Below are 19,523 nucleotides of genomic sequence, written 5' to 3' on the forward strand. Positions count from 1 at the left end.
GCCAGGCTTCACGACTGCGCCTTCCCCACCGACTACAGAGGTGGGGAGGAGTTAGGGAGAAAGGTAAGCCAGTTTCACTATGTTCAACACCCAAACTACAGTTTTAGTTAAAGGAAATGAGAACTGGGGGAGCACTGAAGATGGAGAAGTAGTCAGAAGACGTCTAGCTGGAACAGGCGGTCAGACACAAGGCAGGGGACAGGAGCAAGGGCTAGCACATGGAGACAAAGGGACTGGGACAGATTTCTAGTTACCACAGGGATGGAGGGGTGAAAGAGGGGACTCCCCTACAGAGAGATGATTAACATAATAAACTTCTAGCAAGTCGTGGAGCAGAAATTATGGATTACAAGCCAAGGTCTAGGAAAAGTTGGATAAAATAAATATGAAGAGAAAAGCCCCACTGTAAACTATAGATTCAAATACAATTAAAATAATTGTGGGGTAGCTCTAAAAACTTAGACCCAAGCGAAATTGACCTGCAAACGTGTGAGCAACCTATGGGGCCTATTTTCATTTAAAAACATAAGCTGTATTTAGGGCAGTGGGTACGTCTCACTGGTAGAGCACGTACTTAGCACCCATGAGGTCCTGGGTTCAATCACCGGTACCTCCATTAAAAAATAATAATAAGCAGCTGTATTTTTTTTAAATGTTTGTGGTTTTAATTTTGGTTTGTTTCTTCCTCTAGTCCCCAGTTCTTCTCTTTAGATTACATTGAGCACTCTTTACCCTGGTATCTTAAACCCCTCAAGAGTTTCAATTAGAATCTCTCTGAATCTCACTCATTCAACTACGACACCCTCTGAGCGCAACACCTAACTGAACCGCATGCTCCACTCACCGTCCACTCAGCCTTACTCACCACACACACAACTAAGGACCCAGCCTCCAGTACAGAGTGTGCCTGTCTACTGCCCAGTAACAACCACTGCTTTTCTCTGCAGTTTCAAGAACATCCACGTGGGCTCTTCATGCCTCCTACCAGTGGTCTTCTTCCTCACGGTTCACCACGACAACATCCACACATCCCCACACACACACACCCCTGCGCACATCCTTTACTTCTTTCCCCCCACCAGTCAGATTCACCTCCACCACGCTACTTTGAAACTAATGATCTCTTCCTTTCAGTCTGCCAATTTTCCTCATTTTCTTTCTGCACAAAGTACGCAGCTCAGCAACTGTGATCTTCCTTCCCCAGGACATCTGTTTTAATCAACTACTTCTCTCAGCGTGATATCCTTACAAGGTATATCAAAGAAGTCAACAAGGAAAAAAAAATCCTAAGAGAAATATGGTAGACATATCCAAAATTGATGAGCTTACAATTTATAATGATACATATATGTACAAAGTACTGAGGAATTCTAATACCATGAATGACAAAAATGTTAATAGAGCCTCACACACATATTAACCCACTTAAAAACACCACAATTGCAGGACTGATTCTTGACAGGAAGTCCTCCAGTAGCTTTTACAAGTGCTTGTTGGAAATTAACACTCCCTAAACAGACCTCTACTAAAGAAATCAATTAAATTTAAAGAGCACAACAAAAAAGTTAAAAATAATTCCAGCGTAAGTTCCAGAATAAGAAACTATTCTACCAAATAATTTTGCAGACTGTGACTTAACAAGAAATCAAAGGCCATAACAGGGCACTTAAGGTGTTTTCTCAATGCACAGTCCCTGTTTCTTAAGAGTAAAAATAATAGAGAATGTATGACATTTCTCTAGGCCTGAAGAAGAGAAGGAAAATATAGTGATTACTATTACAAACTATTTTGGCCATAAAGAAATAGCAAAAACAGGAACAGCAGAAAGGATATAGGAATAAACCAGGTAACTGGAAAGCACCAGAAAACACAGTCAAGCATAAACTGGTAAAAGAAATTCAAAATCATATTTAAATATGCAACAAAAATGAGGAAACAAAAGAAATGCTTGGAAAAGTATGTATATTTTAATAAAAATGCCATTTGCATGGGGTATTTCAGAAAGGTTTGTGCCACGAAGTGTTTCTTAGAAATGAAGTGGACATAACTTTTTCTTGGATTGTTACAAGAGGGAGAAAATATTCCAATTTAAAAAGGAAGAAATATGACCTTGGGTTTGGCAAAGAGTTTTAGATATATCACCAAATGCAAAATCCATAAAAGAAATAAAATAATAGGGCTTTATTAAAATTAAAAACTTGTGGAAGATACTGATGAGAGAATGAAAACACAAACTACAGACAAGAAAATATTTGTAAAATACATATCAGATGAGATGATTTTTGTATCAAAAATACACAAAAAACTCTTAAAACTCAACAAAAAGAATCAAAATTTTTAATGGAAAAAGGATCTGAAAAAGACACATCATAAAAAAACATGCAGATGGCAAATAAGCACATAAAAAATGCTCAACATCGCATCATTAGAGAATTGCAAATTAAAACGAGAGACCATTGTACATCTATTAGAATAGCTAAAATCCAAACAATCTGACACCACCAAAAGCTGATGAGGACGTAAAGCAACACAAACTCTCGTTCACCGCTATTGGGACTGTAAAATGGTATAGCCACTTTGGAAGACAGTGTAATAGTTTCTCACAAAGCTAAACATGGTCTTACCACACAATCTAGCCATCACACTCCTAGGTATTTATCCAAATGAGTTGAAACTTTATTTCTACAAAAAATCCTGTATACAAATGTTCATAGCGGCTTTATTTATAACAACTACCCAAAACTGGAAGCAACCAAAATGCCCTTCAATAGGAGAAAGGATAAACTGAAACAGCCATACAACAGAATATTATTCAGTGATAAAAGCTATGAAAAGTTGTAAACGAATCCTAGATATGTTTTGCTAAGGGAAAGAGGTCAGTCTCAAAAAGCCACATACTGAATGATTTAACTCATATAACATTCTGAAAACAGAAACAGACTCACAGACATAGAATACAGACTTGTGGTTGCCAGGCGGGAGTGGGGTGGGAAGAGATAAACTGGGAGTTCGACATCTGCAGATACTGACTGGTATATATAACATAGATAAACATGTTTATACTGTACAGCACATGGAGTATATTCAATATCTTACAGTAGCTTACAGTGAACAAGAACATGAAAATGAATATATGTACATCCATGTATGACTGAAGCATTGTGCTGTACACCAGAAATTGACACAGCATTGTAAACTGACCATACCTCAATAAAAACAAAACAGAACAAAACAAAACTCATATGACATTCTGGAAAAGTCAAAACAACAGAGACAGTGATTGCTAAGGGCAGAACAAAGGGGTGGAGGGTTCCATAGGTGAAGCACAGGAGATTCGTTTAGGTCAATAAAACTATTTTGTGTGATACTGCAATGGTCGATATATGATATTCTGCATATGTCAAAACCCATCAGTCTTTACAACGTAAGTGAGAACCTCAATGTATGCAAATTCTAGAAAGTCATTTAAGAGTTCAGGGGAATCCCAGGATGGATAGCAGATGTGACAAGACAATCTAACAGTATTACAAACACACAGAATGACCTCACTGAGTGGAGAGGGGATGAAGGGAGATGCAGACCCCACTTATGTTGTATGTAAGTGAGGTTTATAAGGATATAGGCAAAGGAACTGCCTACTGTATTTTTTTAATGTTTTTTTTGTTTGTTTGCTTGTTTGGGGGGGAGGTAATTAGGTTTATTTATTTATTTGTTTATTTAATGGAGGTACTGGGGATGGAACCCAGGACCTCGTGCATGCTAAGCACGCGCTCTACCACTGAGCTATACCCTCCCCGTAAGTGCTGTATTCTGAGAGCTACAGACGTTTCCAATAGGGGTATGAGTTAAAAATTCTGATACTGCTATACATGTATGCACCCTAGAACTGATAATTAAGTAAACGGCATCTAGACGGTGGGCACCACCTATCCCAATGTTGACCTGGGAATTTATAGACATGCAAGGGAGAAGGCTAGAATGATACTGTGATACAGATTTGACTTGGAGACATCAGTATGAACTCACTTTTAGCTCACCACGGATCACAGACAATTACAAAAAGAATTATTACAGATGTATGTCTACAGGCTGCTTCCACATATTTCCTCGCTGTCAGTAAAAATGACCCCTGGCAGCAACAAGTACTCCAAGCACCCAGACTTGGTTTCTAATACCATTCTCCAAATAAAGGAATCAAGGCTCTTTGGAGAAATGGCTGATTCAAGCCCTCAGACAGGAAATACACAGGACAAGCCTACAGCTTCCTGTAGTGCCATACTGACACACTCTCCCATCTTGTTTTCAAGCACTTGATTTAAATGCTGCCTATCACTAGACAACTGTCTTCTTAAACTGACACTCAAATTAAAAGTGGTATCAAGCATATTTGATATTCACATTAACATATCTTAGGGATTTCCAGTCAAGATGGCAGAGTGGCAGGACCACAAGCTCAACTCTCCCCATGACTAACAAATCCACAACTGAATGCTAAACAACCATTGAACAAAAAGCCCAGAACCTAGCAAAAAAGATCTTCTGCAACTAGAAATATAAAGAGGGAACCACAGCAGGACGGTAGGAAGAACGAGCTTGCATTATAATTGAGCCCCATTCCCCCTGGGTGGGTGACCCACAAGCTGAAGATCTGTGAAGTCGCAGAGACCCTCCCAAAGGAGTGACAGCTCTGAGCCCCACGTCAGGTTCCCCAGCCCAGAATCCGGCACTGAGAAGAGAAGGAGACCCCAGGACATCTTGTTTTGAAGGCCAGAGGAGCTTGGTGCTGGGAGCCCCACGGGACTGGGGGAAACGGAGACTCCATTTGCTTGGGAAGCGTACACGGAATCTCGTGTGAGCCAGGTCCAAGGGCAGAGGCAGTGATTTCATAGGAACCTGGGCCAGACCTGCCTGCTGGTTTTGGAGGGTCTCCTGGGAAGGGAGGGGACGGCTGCGGTTCACTTAGGGGACATAAAAGTTGGTGGTGACATTCCGGGAGTGTTCATCTACATGAGCTTTCCTGGAGGCTGACATCTTGATTGCATCATTAGCACCAAGACCTAGCCCCACCCAACAGCCTGTAGGGAAGCCTCAGGCCAAAAAACATACAGGGTGCGAACACGGCCCCACTCATCTGCAGACTTCCTAAGCCACAAAGGCCTCTGGACGCAGCCCTACCCACTAGAGATCCAGGACCAAGCTGCACCCAGCAGTGGGCAGGCACCGGCTCCTCCTGCCAGGAACCCTGCATAAGCCTCTAGTCCAGCCTCACCCACCAGGGGCAGATACTAGAAACAAGAAAACAATAATCCTAAAGCCTGTGGAAGGAATCCACAAACACATAGAGAGATAGATGATATGAGGCGACAAAGGATGATCTCCCAGGCCAAGGCACAAGATAAAATCCCAGAAGAAGAAGTAGGTGATGAGGAGATAAGCAATTTATCTGAGAAAGAGTTTAGAGTAATGATGGTGAAGATGTTCAGGGAACTCAAGAGGAATATAGATGCAAAGACCGAAGTCTTTAGCAAAGAGTCAGAAAATATAAAGAATACCCAAACAGAACTGAAGAAATCACTGAAATGAGTAACACACTAGAAGGAATCAAGAATAGACTAAATGAGGCAGAAGAACAGATCAGTGAGCTAGAAGACAGATTAGTGGAAATCACTACTTCAGAACAGAAAACAGAAAAATGAATAAAAAGGGATGAGGATAGTTTAAGAGATCTCGGGGACAACATGAAGCACTCTAACGTTCGCATTATAGGGGTCCCAGGAAGAGAAGAGACAGAGAAAGCACCTGAGAAAATTTTTGGAGAGATGATCACTGAAAACTTCCCCACCTTGGGAAAGGAAACAGTCACCCAAGTCCTGCGAGCGCAGAGTACCACACAGGATCAACCCAAAGAGGAACACACAGTCATCAAACTGCCAACAATTAAGGATAAGGAGAAAATATTAAAATTAGCAAGAGAAAAGCAACAAATAACATACAAAGGAACTCCCCTAAGGTTATCAGCTGATTTTTCAGCAGAAACTCTACAGGCCAGAGGGGAGTGGCATGATATATTTGAAGTGATGCAAGGGGGAAACTTACAAGCAGGAATACTCTGTCCAGCAAGGCTCTCTCTCGTTCAGACCTGATGGAGAAATCGAAAGCTTCAGAGATAAACAAAAGCTAAAAGATTTCAGCACCACCAAACCAGCTTTACAACAAATGTTAAAGGACCTTCTCTAGTCATGAAACCATAAGAAAAGAGAACAAAAAGAAGAAAGAGAAAAACAAAGACCTACAAAAGATTGCTTTGGCTACTCGGGGTCTTTCGTGGTTCCTTATAAATTTTGGAATTGCTTTATTCTACTTCTGTGAGGAATGTCGTGAGTATTTTCATGGAGGATGTGCTGGATCTGTGGATTGCTTTGGGTAGTGTGGCCATTTTGATAGTGTTGATTCTTCCAGTCCAAGAGCACAAGAAATCTCTCCATTTCTTTGTGTCATTTCAGCTTTCAGAGGACAGGTAAAACCTCTTTGGTTAAGTTTACTTCTAGGTATTTTGCTGTTTTTGATGTAATGGAAATGTGTCTTCCAGTTATAAAATTCTGGTTTTTGAAATGGAAAAAAAAAACTGAATGAAAGGCCTCAAATGGCAAAATATCTTCCATTTTATGGTTGGGTTTTATTTCATTTTATATATATATATATATATATATACTGCATCTCCATTATCTGTTCAACTATTGATGTGCACTTAGGATGCTTCCATGTCTTGGCAATTATAAATAATGTTGCTGTTAATAGCAGGGTGTATGCACCTTTTTGAGTTAATTCCTATTTTGTGGTTGGTTTTATTCCTTTGGTAACTGTCAGTTTAAAAAGCTAAAGCTCTAAACGTTCTTAGAAACAATGAACAATACATACATGTAAATTTAAAAATACATGTGCAGTGAAAAAAAATGAGCTATCAAGCCATTTTGACATGGAAGAAACTTAAAAGACATATTACTAAATGAAAGAAGCCAGTCTGAAAAGGCTACAAGCTGCACAATTCCAACCAAATGACATTCTAGAAAAGGCACAGCTACAGAAACAATAAAAAGATCATGGTTTCCAGGGATTTGGGGAGAGGAAGGGAAGGAGGGATGGATAGATGGAGCACAAGGGATTTTTAGGGCAATGAAATTATTCTGTATGGTACTATAGTGATGGCTACATGTCGTTATGCATTTGTCAAAACCCATAGAATGTACAACATCAAGAGTAAACCCTAATGTGAACTATGGACTTTGGTTGCTAATAATGTGCCCATTATTTGATTGTACCAAATATGCCACACTGATGAGGGATGTTGAGGGTAGGGGAGTATATACGTGTGGGTGGGGAGGGCTATGTGGGAACTCTGTATTTTCTGCTCAATTCTGCTGTAAACCTGAAATTGCTCTAAAAAAATAAGGTCTATTAAAATATTAAAAAAAGCAACAAAAAAAAATCTTACATTACAAATAATGAAATACCCTTCAAATAATTTAAATAAACTTACATTTCTTTTGTACTTTACATTTATACACTGCATTTATGGAGAATCACAGTGCCTGTCTCATCAAAATACAAATCACATTTATTTAACAGGTAACAGGGCTCTCCACTATCAGTGGATGTTATAGCTTCAAAATCATTCTAAAATGATTTCTTACACAAGGAGATGTAAATACTGACCCAACTAATAATACGACAGAGCAGAAAGTGAGGAGTCCACTGTATTCCAGAAAATTTTGTAAAACTCAGTACTTTCATAAACAGGTCTGATCAAGCCCTTTCTGACCAAAAAACATTAAACTGGGTTTTAATCCCTTGGGAATCACTTGCACACACTAAGAGTTTTACGGTGATGCTGGATACCAGGAAGAGTCTAAAGGTAAAAAACTCCTAATTAGTAAAAAGTCTAAGGAACAAAAAGAATTTTTTCTTGAGCCAATAGATTAACTTCTTATTCCTTCAAATTCTATTTCATCAAAAGCTGCCTGTATCAATAATAGCTCCCCATCAACCTTTACAATCACCCTATGAAAATCTTTCTACTTCTACATTTTTCAGATCTTTACTCCTTTCTCTGTGCACTCGAATCAGTGGATTCTTCTTTCTGTACCACCCTCAACACCTGAGTCCCACGTTTTAATTTCTTACTAAGAACTTTCTAAAATAATCAGTTAAAAACACACACACAAGGAGAAAGAACTTGACATTTTTACAGTTCCCACAATTTTCATCTTGCCTCTGTGGCATCTCACACACCCTGCTTGGAGTAACACCACCTTGATTTTCCCTTGGAGAAGCAGCCATGCCCATGGTCTTAGTCCAAAAAAATAAGATATAGCCCACAAAGCAAAGATACATTCATCTACAAATATATATAGTGATGATTAAGGTCTGGCCATTGCAAAGTTCTAGTCAGACATCAGTAACTTAAAAAAAGAAAAAATACTCATTATAATGCTTAAATTATGCTAATCTACTTCAAATTAACATTCTGATAAGAAGAGTCAAGGTGGGCAAAGGACTTGAATAGACATTTTTTCAAAGAACATATACAAATGGCCAATAAGCAAATCAAATGCAAATCACAACCACAATGAGATACCACTGCATACCCATTAGGATGGCTACTGTAAAAACAACACCACAGAAAAAGCAAGTGCTGGTGAGGATGTGGAGAAACTGGAATTCCTGTCCATTGCTGGTGGGAATGTAAAATGGTGCAGCCAGCAGAGAAAACAGTATGGTGGTTTTTCAAAACATTAAAAATAAAATTACCACATGATCCAGCAATCCTATTTCTGGGTATACATCCAAAAGAATTGAAAAAAGGGACTCAAACAGATATATGTACACCCATGTTCATAGCAGCATTATTCACAGTAGCCAAGAGGCAGAAGCAAACCAAATGTCCATAGATGGACGGATGAACAGCTAAACAAAATGTGGTATACACATATAATGAAACATTATATTGCATATATCACCACAATAAAGAGTCACTGGAGAATAAAATCCTCACACAGCTTTTACAGATCCTCCGTGATTCTTCATTTTTATTCAAATTTAAATTTTTTTACAAAACATTAAAAATCCAATAATGCGAATTAAAACCAAAATAAGATATCACTACACACCAACTCCAATAAATGTATTTTTTAAAAACAAAGACAATGTAAAGTGCTGACAAGGATTACCAACAACTGGACACAGTACAGTGCTAGTGGGGATGCTAAATGGCATAGCCAGTTCAATAGTTTCCTAAACATACATTCTCTGTAGACTATATTCTGGGCCATAAAATTAATAAAAATAAATCTAAAAGGACTGAAATAATACAAATAATGTTCTCTGACAATTGAATTAAATTATAAATTAATAAAAAGATATCTTAAAACCCACAAATTTGTTGTTGGAATCTGAACAATGTATTTCTAAATCACCCAGTAGTCAAAGAAGAAATCAAACAAGAAATCTGAACTGGATGAAAATGAAAACATGACATCTCAAAATTTGTGGGGTGCAGCGTAAGTAGTGCTTACAGATAATTTATATACTAAATGCCCATAATTAGAAAAAAAAAAAAGGTCTAAAATCAATGATGTAAGTTTATGCCCTAAGAAACTAGAAGAAAAACAAATTAAACCCAAAGTAAGAAGAAAGAACTTGATCAAGATCAGAACAGAAGTCAGTAAAAGAGAAAACAGAAAAATGTTATGAGAAATCAATGAAACCAGAAGCTGGTTCTCTGAGAAAATCAGTAATACTAATAAACTGCTAGCCAAACTGACCAAGAACTAAAGAGAAAACATGAAATATCAGTATCAGGAATGAGACAAGAGACATAACTGCAGATCCTAAAAACAATAAAAAGAAGGTAAGAGAATATTATGAACAACTTTATGCTGATAAATTCAACAACTTAGACAAACTGGACAAGTTTTCTGTAAGATACATTACCAAAACTTGTTTAAGAAGAAACAGATAACTTAAATAGTCCTGTATCTATTAAATAAATTAAATCAGTCTTTTAAAATCTTCCCCCAGAGAAAATTCCTGGCCAATATGGCTCCACAGGTGAGTTGTACCAAAATGTAAGGAAGGCAATACCAATTCTACACAAGTCTCTTAGAGAAAACTGAAATGGAGGGAAAACACCCTGGCTCATTCTATCAGGTCAGTATTATTCTCATACCAAAACCAGACAAAAACGTTATAAAAAAGGAAAACTACAGATCAATATCCCTCATGAACATAGACACAAATGTCTCAGACACAAACTTATCTCCAACAGAGAACTCATATCTGGAATATACAAAAACTGTACAAGTCAGTAAGAAGACAATAACCCAATAAAAAAAAGGACAAGAGATACGAACAGACAAGTGTTCATATCCAAGGAAGATCGACAGACAGTGAACAAGCCCATGAAAGGATGCCCAACATCTTTAGCCGTTAGGGAAATGCAAACCATAACCACAAAGAAATAACAGCACACATGTACTAGAGTGATTAAAATTTGAAAGACTGACCATACCAGTATTTCTCAAAATGTGGAGCAACCAGAACTCTCACATACTGCTGGTGGGGATGTAAAATGGTACCACCACTTCGGGAAAAATTGGGCAGGTTCTTAAAAACTTAAAATATACGTATACCATGTGGCCCAGGGACTCTACTCCTAGGTATTCACCAAAGAAAATGGAAGCATGTGTCCACACAAAGACCTGTAGGTGAGTATTCACAGTAGCTCTATTTGTAATAGTCCCTAATGGAAACAACCCTATGTCCACCAACAGGAGAATGGATAAATGAATTATGTAATGTCCACACAACAGGATAACATTCCGCAATAAAAAGAAATGAACTACTATGAAAAAGAAAAAGAAAAAAGAAACAAACTACTGAAACAATAAAGTGAATACATTTCAAAATAATGTTGTTGAGTGAAACAAATCCAGATAAGAAAGGCCACATACGATATGATTCCACCTACATAAAACTCTAGAAAATGCTAACGAATCTGTAGTGACAGCAGATCAACAAGGGGAATGAGTTTACCTTTCCGCTCAAGGAAATTAGGAGGCGGGTGATAGACATGTTTGTTATCTGAAAATGGTGTTGATTTCACAGGTCTATTCATATGTCAAAACTCACCGAATTGCACACGTAAAGTATGTCCAGCTAATTTGACAGCAAATCAGACCTCAATAAAACAAATTAATCCTAATAATGCAAATTAAAACCACCAGATATCACTAACCCTCCTACCAGAACGGCTGTAAATACATAAAGGATACTTTGTAGGGTAAGGAAACCCGCAAACGGAATTCTCATTCATTGTTGGCAGTAATGCAGGTGGTGCAGCTACTCCGGAAAGCATGCTGGCAGTTTCTTACAAAGTCAAGTAAGATCTAGCAATTCTTCCTCTAGGTTTTTACCCAAGGAAAATGAAAGCATAAGTCCAAGCAAAGGCCTTACATGAGCACCCATAACAACTATTCATAAAAGCCAGAAATTGGAAATGACCCAAAGGCCTATCAACTGATGAATACCTCAACTAATTATGGTACGCTCATCTGTAAAACAGGAAACAATATAAACCTCAGAAGATCCTGGGGAGAATGAGTAGTGAAAACATGAAAAAGTACTTAGTAAACTACAAAGCATGACACAGAGCACCCCATTAATCACAGCTTACTCAAGGAAGCCAAGTGGACCCAGAAAAGCACAGAACACACAGTACGTAGCCTTCTGTGTCTGGCCTGCTTCACTTAGCGTAATGCTGCTCAGATTCAGCATGCTGCTGTATGTATCTATAGTTCAGTCCTTTTTATTGAGTGTTGTGTTTTATGTTAGTGTATGTACATTATAACTCAACAAAACTAATTTAAAAAAAAAACAAACCAGTAATACACAGCAAACTACAGGTAATTTCCAGCCAACTTTTAAAGATATCACTCAAAATTCAAAATGTATTCTAAATTCTCCTGTGGTAAAGGAGCGCAAAACTTGGGCTCAGAGGACTGAAATTTAAATTAGGATTTGCCCTTATCAGCTCCCAGGCCCTCAGAACCTTAACTATCTATAAAACAAAGAAAACAATACCAACCTCAAAAGATTCTTGTGAAAATGGAAAGAGAAAACGTATTTTGAAAACTAAAAGTCTTGATACAGAATCTCAACATTAATCAATGCTTACTCAAAGAAACAAAAGCTGTGAGAACAGGAAAACACTCACAAATGACCTGATGGCTTATAAAGTTAGCCCCTCCTCAGATGTCCCTGTTCCTGACTCCTGCTAGCTATGTGACCTAAGGCAAGTCACCTAATCTCTCTGAGCCTCAGCATTTTTCCCATTTGGAGCTTATTAACAGTCCACATCACATCCTGGGAGAATTAAATGAGTAAAACGTGTAAAGCACTAGATACACCTGGCACATGGCAAGTGCTTTCTAAGTTTTAGCTCGTCACAAAAATACTATTAATTACCCCACCAGACCTAGTACTGGCCTCCATCCTGCCCCCTCATGCCGCAGCAGTGCAGATCACCCTAGTGATCTAGGTCACTGCTTCTCATTTTTAGTGAATGACAAAAGCACCTGGAGAGCCTCTAAAAAAAACAAAAACAAAAACGTTTTCTCTTAGATGAGTTTCAGATGTAAACAGTTACTGCAATGTTAAGCTCGTACAGAGTTCCCATACGTCCCATTCACAGCTTCCCCTACTTGCGTTTAGTACATTTGTCATATTCGACGAAACAATACCGATCCCTCACCATGTCAATATTCCTTAGTTCTTCCCTGATGAACTTCTTTTCTGGAATCCCATCCGAAACACCACATATACATTCTGCAGTCCATATATATATCCTGCAGCTTTTAAAACCAAGTTACTGAAACACCAGATATTTTAATGACAGTAGGTTTGAGGTGGGGCCCCAAAATTTACATTTCTAACATTGCTGATAGGGCCAATGTAAAAACATGCTTAAAACAGCTCTGATCTAGATTCTAGACTCCAGAACCATGCTGTTCAACACAGTGGCCACTACTAGCCAAATGCGGGTACTGAGCATGGGACGTGTGCATGGACAGTCTAACTGAGATGTGCTGTGAAATACATGTGAAATTTTGAAGACAAAGTGTAGATAAAATGATAATAAAATGTATTTCATGGCTTCTTTTTCACTTTTTATCACATGAGTACTGAAGACTTTAGAGTTACCCAGGTGACCGGCATTCTACTTCTACTGAACAGCAGTAGTCTGCGGTCCAGGCAGCATCACCATTCTCTGGGCACTTGTTCCAAGTTGAGGTGATTCCCATGCACATTAAAGTTTGAGAAGCACTGGGTTATGGACAGGGGAGGGGTGCTTAGAGAGGTCAGCAACTGGCAGTTCAGTTCAAGTAAAAAGCTAGTCAACTGCAAACTGACACTGCAAGATATTAAGTCTATAACGTCAATAAAACTGATAGGAAAATGGCTGAATCACAGCAAAGCCATCCACAAATGAGGATGTGGCACAATGAGAACAGTCAGCAATTGAAGAAAAGAAAAACCACAAAGACAGCAGCCCAAAGGGTTCCTCAAAAGACGGTAATTGGAAAAGCATGATGTGAAGTACAATGGTGCCATGTGGTACCACAATACCTTTTCACATCTGATTCACTCTACAAAACAGTGCATGTTTGCAATTACGACTAGAACTGTTAAACATAAGATAAAATAAAAGTTTAATTTCACTTCTCTCGTCTGCTATTTATCATAAAACTGTCATGTCCATTTTAGGCAGATTCAGTTGCTTTTTCCTAGCACCAGCTTTCTCAGACTAAGCAAAAATAAGGCTACTATTTAATAATTTTACACATCACCATATTAGCTGTTTTATTTTAGTTAATTTAAAAATTTTACCAGGCTTTTATTTTCAGAAATAAACCGCATTAAAGTACTTACATTTTTAAGGCCCACTTCCTAATGACCCATTTAAAAAAAAACTCACTACACATACTTTCTAATTAAAAAAAAGCCAAATCATTGACAAGTAATACACTGCTTTCCTACAGCATTTACATGTTTCCACTTGTGCCTCACAACAACTGGTGCAGGTGTAAAACACTACTGTGTACGGACAACTACGGATACCGTCATATTAAGAATTAATGAAAATTGACACAACATTGTAAAGCGACTATACTTCAAAAAAAAAAATCAATGAGTTAGCAATCTCCAACTTCTGGTGGTTGATAAAGCAGGAATAGAAATCTATCACCGAACACTGGGGCGTACACATGGAATCTGTTACTTTACACCTTTAATTCGTTTTTCTCCTCAGAGAGACCCCAGTGGAACACCTGCAACCATGGGTCCCACCCACGTGCCCAGCTTCCCTGGGGTGCAGGCTGCCAGGCTCAGGGTCAAGTCTTCAGAGCCTGCTCTGGGTCACCACTCTGGGTTCCCACATCCCTGCTCAGAAACTTCTCCAAGAATTTTTAAAACAAGAAATAGAAAGAGAAAAATCCTGGCACCAGCAGCCAGACCGTGTAGTCAGAGCAAGAGACACAGAAAGATCCCATTCCGTCACACGCCTTCGAGTGGATCAGATAAGGGCACTGGATATCGACAAATACATCTCCAGGCCACCGATTCCCAACTTTTAGGTACGGAAGAGGCGTGGCTAGGAGCTACATACTTTTTAACAACCTGTGACGGCAACATTCAGTCCTCCAAGGTCTCACCTTTAGAAGCTGGTGGCGGAATCTGAACCAGACCCGAGGGACTCGTCGTCAATGCCCCCTCCCCAACATCACCTCCCCTTCCGACTAAGTGCACACACGGCCCGTGAACCCTCCCTCCACATGGCACAACGACCCGGAAAGCAACAGAGGGTTAACAGCCTGGACCCACAACAAACACCTCCCTGGAATGACAGGAGAACTTTCACAAGGCTACGCTTGGAAGCTTCTGCTTCTGTCTTTCTGCAAGCGCGCTTAGAACTGCGGCTCGGCGGTCAGAGGGAACACATCACAAGCCTCGGACACGCAAGGCCCTGCCTTCTTCTCCACTGGGGACCCTGCGGCCGGTTCTTCTCAAAGGGTCTGCATAACTGAAGATACGACACGTTAAGGACAGTCATTCTCAGAGGACAACCCACCACCCCGAGATGAGCTTGCAGAGAATTCCTTTAAAGTTAAGGACTAGGAGGCGATGCCTCGCAGGAGGGCCGGGTTGCAGCAAGTGCCCCCGGGCAGGGGCGGGGAACCCCTGAAGGCGGCAGAGCCCCGAGTGGCCAGGGAGGCCGGCAGCCCCGAGGGCGCAGGCCGGCTCCGTGTGGGGGGCGGAGGGCACCCCCTCCAGCTCCAGGGAGCGGGCACGCGCGGCGGCGGCAGGCGAGGAGGGCGGGAGCCCCGCCAGCCCTTACACACACACACACACACGCACACAGGCACACACCGACACCTCCTTCCTGGGGGCGGGGCGGCGGGCACTGCCCTCTCACAGGAAGTCAGGGAACCCGGGGGGCAGATGCGCCGCAACTTCCAGCCATTTAAACCCCGTCGCCCCCCGTCGCCCCCCGTCGCCCCTCGCCAGCCGGCCGGCCCCCGCGCCCCGGCCCCGCAGGCCGCACCTCGGCGCCGCCGCGCGCCAGCACACGCCTCCCCGGCCCCGCCGCCCTCGGCGGGCACAGCCCTGGCCCCGGGCGCCTTTGTGCAGCGCCGCCCGACCTGGACCCCGTCAGTGGGTCCCCCCACCTCACCGAGGGCCCGGCGGTCTCGCGGGACGCGACTCCCGGCGGCCCAGCGCGGCGGCGGCGCGGCGCCTAGACTAGCCCGAAGGGCACTCACTCGGCGGCGGCCGCGCCGGCGCGTCCCCGCAGGCGGCTCTCCGGGAGGCTAAGTTCCAGGGCACGTCGGAGCGCGCCGGCGCGGGGGCGGGGCGCGGCCACGTGATGGGGGCGTGGTATGGTCACGTGACGGGGGCGCGGCGCACGTGACGGCCCGGCGGGCGCGGGGAGGAGAGGGGAGGGGAGGGGAGGGGCGGGGAGGGGAGGGGCGGGGAGGGGCGGTGGCGGCGGCGGCGGGTCCGGGAGGAGGAGGAGGGGTGGCCGGGTGCGGGGCGCAGGGGCGTGGGCGCTTTGTGAGCGCGGAGTGGGAGACGTGGAGGGGACACTACTGGGGAGAACCGGCAACGGTCGGACGGGACACGGCCCGAGCGCTGGGGCGGCAAGCGGGTGACCCCAGGAGGAGGGGCGGTGGGCCTGCCCGCCTCCTGGGAGCGCGGCCGGCTGTCGGTCGGCTGTTCCTGGGCCCAGAAATCCCGCAGGGAGATTCGGCAAAGGGCGCTGACTAAGGGGGACGAAATGGAGCCCTGGAGACCCTGATCCCTGAAGGGGTCCTTGCGGACCTCCCTTCGCCGCGACTACAGAGCAGAGCGCGGGCCCCGCGGCCCGCACGCAGCATTCAGCCGCCCACGCGCCTGCTGTGTGCAAGCCCCGTGGGGCCACAGTGTCATTGCCCGAAGTCACCCCAGTTTGCAGCGTCTGCAGGATGGCAGCGTAGAATCCGGAAGCCAGAGACATAGAAGGTTTCTCCTGGTTATCAAGAGATCTGCTGGACTGGGAATCTGGAAAGAGACCTGACTTCTGCCATTGTTATTTCCCCCTTGTCCACCTCAGCTGTCAGAGGAACTTGTTGACAGCTCCACAGGCCTCTTCTAAGTGCTAAAATTCAGTAACTGAGAAAAATAACCGGTATGTGTTAGGCCTGCAGAAACTACTCATTCAGTAACCAATTGTTGACTGTCTACTATGGTGCTGGGGTGAAATTTTATGTAATACCAGAAAAAAAGAAAAAGAAAAACAGAAAAGGCCAGGATATGACTCAAGACCACTCTCTGGAATTGGCTCTTTTCTGTCGTTCACCTCATGCTTGAAGATGCCATCGTGTCTGGCTTCCTTATCACACGCCGAATTCCCAGTTGTCCTTTAGAGACGGCAAAGAAACCACTGGGACATTGGCAGGACTTTAACAAGTGTAGTGCACTACCTTCTTATTGAGTCTAATGGGAGGGGGACAGCTAAAGTTTTAAGATACCCTTCTTTTACAAAGGAAAGATACTTAAAATATGCTTGAGACCGTGCTCTCTCAATACGCTCGATACCCGCTTTCCTTGGCATCAGTGGTCTTTTCTGGCTCTCTCTGTTTCTAACAAATTCCCTTTTCCATGCCCCTGTTCAGCAGAGTATTGCTGCCGTATTCTTTTGAAACTATTTTCCGTAGATTCCCTCGTAATCTCTTTTTAGAACCAAAACAAGGACAGACTGCAGAAAGGAAGCTATGCCCTGATGGGGATGTGCTAATCACTTTATCTTCCCTACTCCCCAAACCAGAATTGGGCGCCGTTGGTTTCAGCAAGAGGCAGAACCAGTGTGTGTATACTTGCTGGTCTGCTGGTAACACCACTTCCTATTTCCCAATCTCGTCTCAGATGATACCGCAGAGGCCACAGTCTGCTGATCACTACCAACAGCAGATGGAGTCAGATAAAAAGAGCTCTCGCCCAAGTGTGTTGTTTGAAAAGACCTGATGGAAACTATGAAATCATACGCAACATTGCCTCTAGTTAGTTTTTAAATAACACTGGTAGCATATGTGCTCCGGATCTCAATAGATCACTCTCAGGATATTGACATTTAACTCGCTTCCTAAGAAGCAGCATGGAGTTCCAGAATGTAGGCCACAGAGGCAGAGATTTGAGTTTGATTTGTTTAGATACATATGTCCCAACTTCCTGAAAGCACTTGGCATGCGGTAGGTGTACAATAAATTCCTGTTGAATGCATTTTTGAGTAAAAGTACTCTGTAAAGTGCTGAATAAACTTGTCCTGCCCTGTTCTTTATTCTTTAATAGGTAACCCATTTTTCACTGTGCATTTCTAAGTGGGAAGTATAAAATTGTATCTGGCATCACTACTTTGGTTAAGATACGTACAGGAATTTGGCAGTCTCTGTCAAAATTATAGATGCGTGCATACTCTGAACCTCCAGGTTACTTCTAGGAATCTAGCCCACAGATGTAGTTCCACCCATGAGAAATGAGAAGGTATTTCTTATCCTATCACTGAGAATAGCCAATGATTGGGAACAACCTAAATATGTCCATCAGCAAGCCACCAGTTAAATTATGATATACCCAGACATTTTAACACTGTGTAGCTGTTAACAGCAAGAAAAGACTAGGTTCTTCATGTTTTAATATTAAGATTGCCAAAAATTTTTTGTTGAATGAAAAAAGCAGAAAAATGGAACAGAATAATGTATTGGCTTGTATAGACATTAAATTGGGAAAAACTAACTGTTGAGGTATGAGAAATCCATGGAGGGAGGGCATAGGAAGATTTTTCACTGTATTCATGTTTAAACTTTTTGATATTCAAACCATAAGAAGGATTTATCTGTTCAATGTTTAATTAAAAAATTTTCCAGTATCTTTATTTTGTTACTCAAACATTCAGGCTTCATCTGTTTTATCAAAGTTTACCTGATTAGAACATCAGGTAAACTAGTACACATATCAGGCAAACTTTTTAAAAATTTAGAGTTATTTTCATTAAGTTCAAAAGTCTGTTTAAGATCCAGTTACTACGTATAGTTTGAGGCTGAATATACATCCTATCAAGTATATGTACATTTTCAACAGTGCTTTGTTTTTCTTAAAGTAGAGCCTTGCTTAAGTTTTAATGACTTGGATCCTCTGTTTTAAACAATAAAATTAGAATTTCATGGACCATTTGTTTGTCTCCTAATTAAGGTCAAGAAAAAAATATTTGGGAAAAAACACTGAAGGCATGTGTTTCTGTGTTTGTTCACTCGCCCACTTTGTAATGTCAACTGCATCCTGTTTCCATGGGTTACACAGATGCCCTGCAAATTATTTTGCCTAATATTTTTCAGTATTTGATTATATTTATTTGTGGGCTTAATTTCCAGAAATACCAACGGGAATTATAATCATAGACTATAATGACATTCAAATTTACATAACATCATCTCTAAGGATTTTTTTGGATGCTCATTCGGTTTACTAAATCAATTTAAAATACAGGAAAAGAGGAAAAGAGTGGTAAGTTAACCCATTAAGTATAATTGCAAGCGGAGCAAGTTTTCTTTTTTCTTTCAGGATTTTAAGAGCTGTATTAGTACTGTCTTGTGAAACCTCCCCATTTTCACTATATAAATTTACATGATCAGTTTTTTTACACCCATTAAAAACAAGTGCAGGCATGAATAATTAGAACTTACAGGGCAAATTGCCACCTGGACCTTTTTTTTTTTTTCAAAATTATATAGGCAGAGCTTTTCAACACAAGAAAATTAATAGTTGGCCTTAAAATTTAAACTATGTTATCAGCCAGTCAGTAACTCAGATAAATTTATACTGATAATTTTTCTGCTTACAGCCTTTGTATAAAATACACATTTATTTCACTTTTT

General features: G+C 41.4%; 1 protein-coding gene across 6 annotated transcripts in view; it reads right to left on the reverse strand.

The window, feature by feature from the left end:
* ARHGAP12 (Rho GTPase activating protein 12) overlaps positions 1–15,942 on the reverse strand; it is a 106,750-nt gene extending 90,808 nt beyond the window's left edge. For 5 of the 6 annotated variants that reach the window (XM_032473995.1, XM_032473999.1, XM_032473998.1 and 2 more), the window contains exon 1: positions 15,788–15,942. The gene's annotated coding sequence lies outside the window, so the exon portion shown is untranslated. The remainder of the gene's footprint in view (positions 1–15,787) is intronic. The other variant, XM_032473996.1, reaches the window with a different exon arrangement.
* Between the last annotated feature and the right edge of the window lie 3,581 nt (positions 15,943–19,523).

The sequence above is a fragment of the Camelus ferus genome, chromosome 35 (assembly GCF_009834535.1).
Source record: "Camelus ferus isolate YT-003-E chromosome 35, BCGSAC_Cfer_1.0, whole genome shotgun sequence".
Classification (NCBI taxonomy): Eukaryota; Metazoa; Chordata; class Mammalia; order Artiodactyla; family Camelidae; genus Camelus; species Camelus ferus.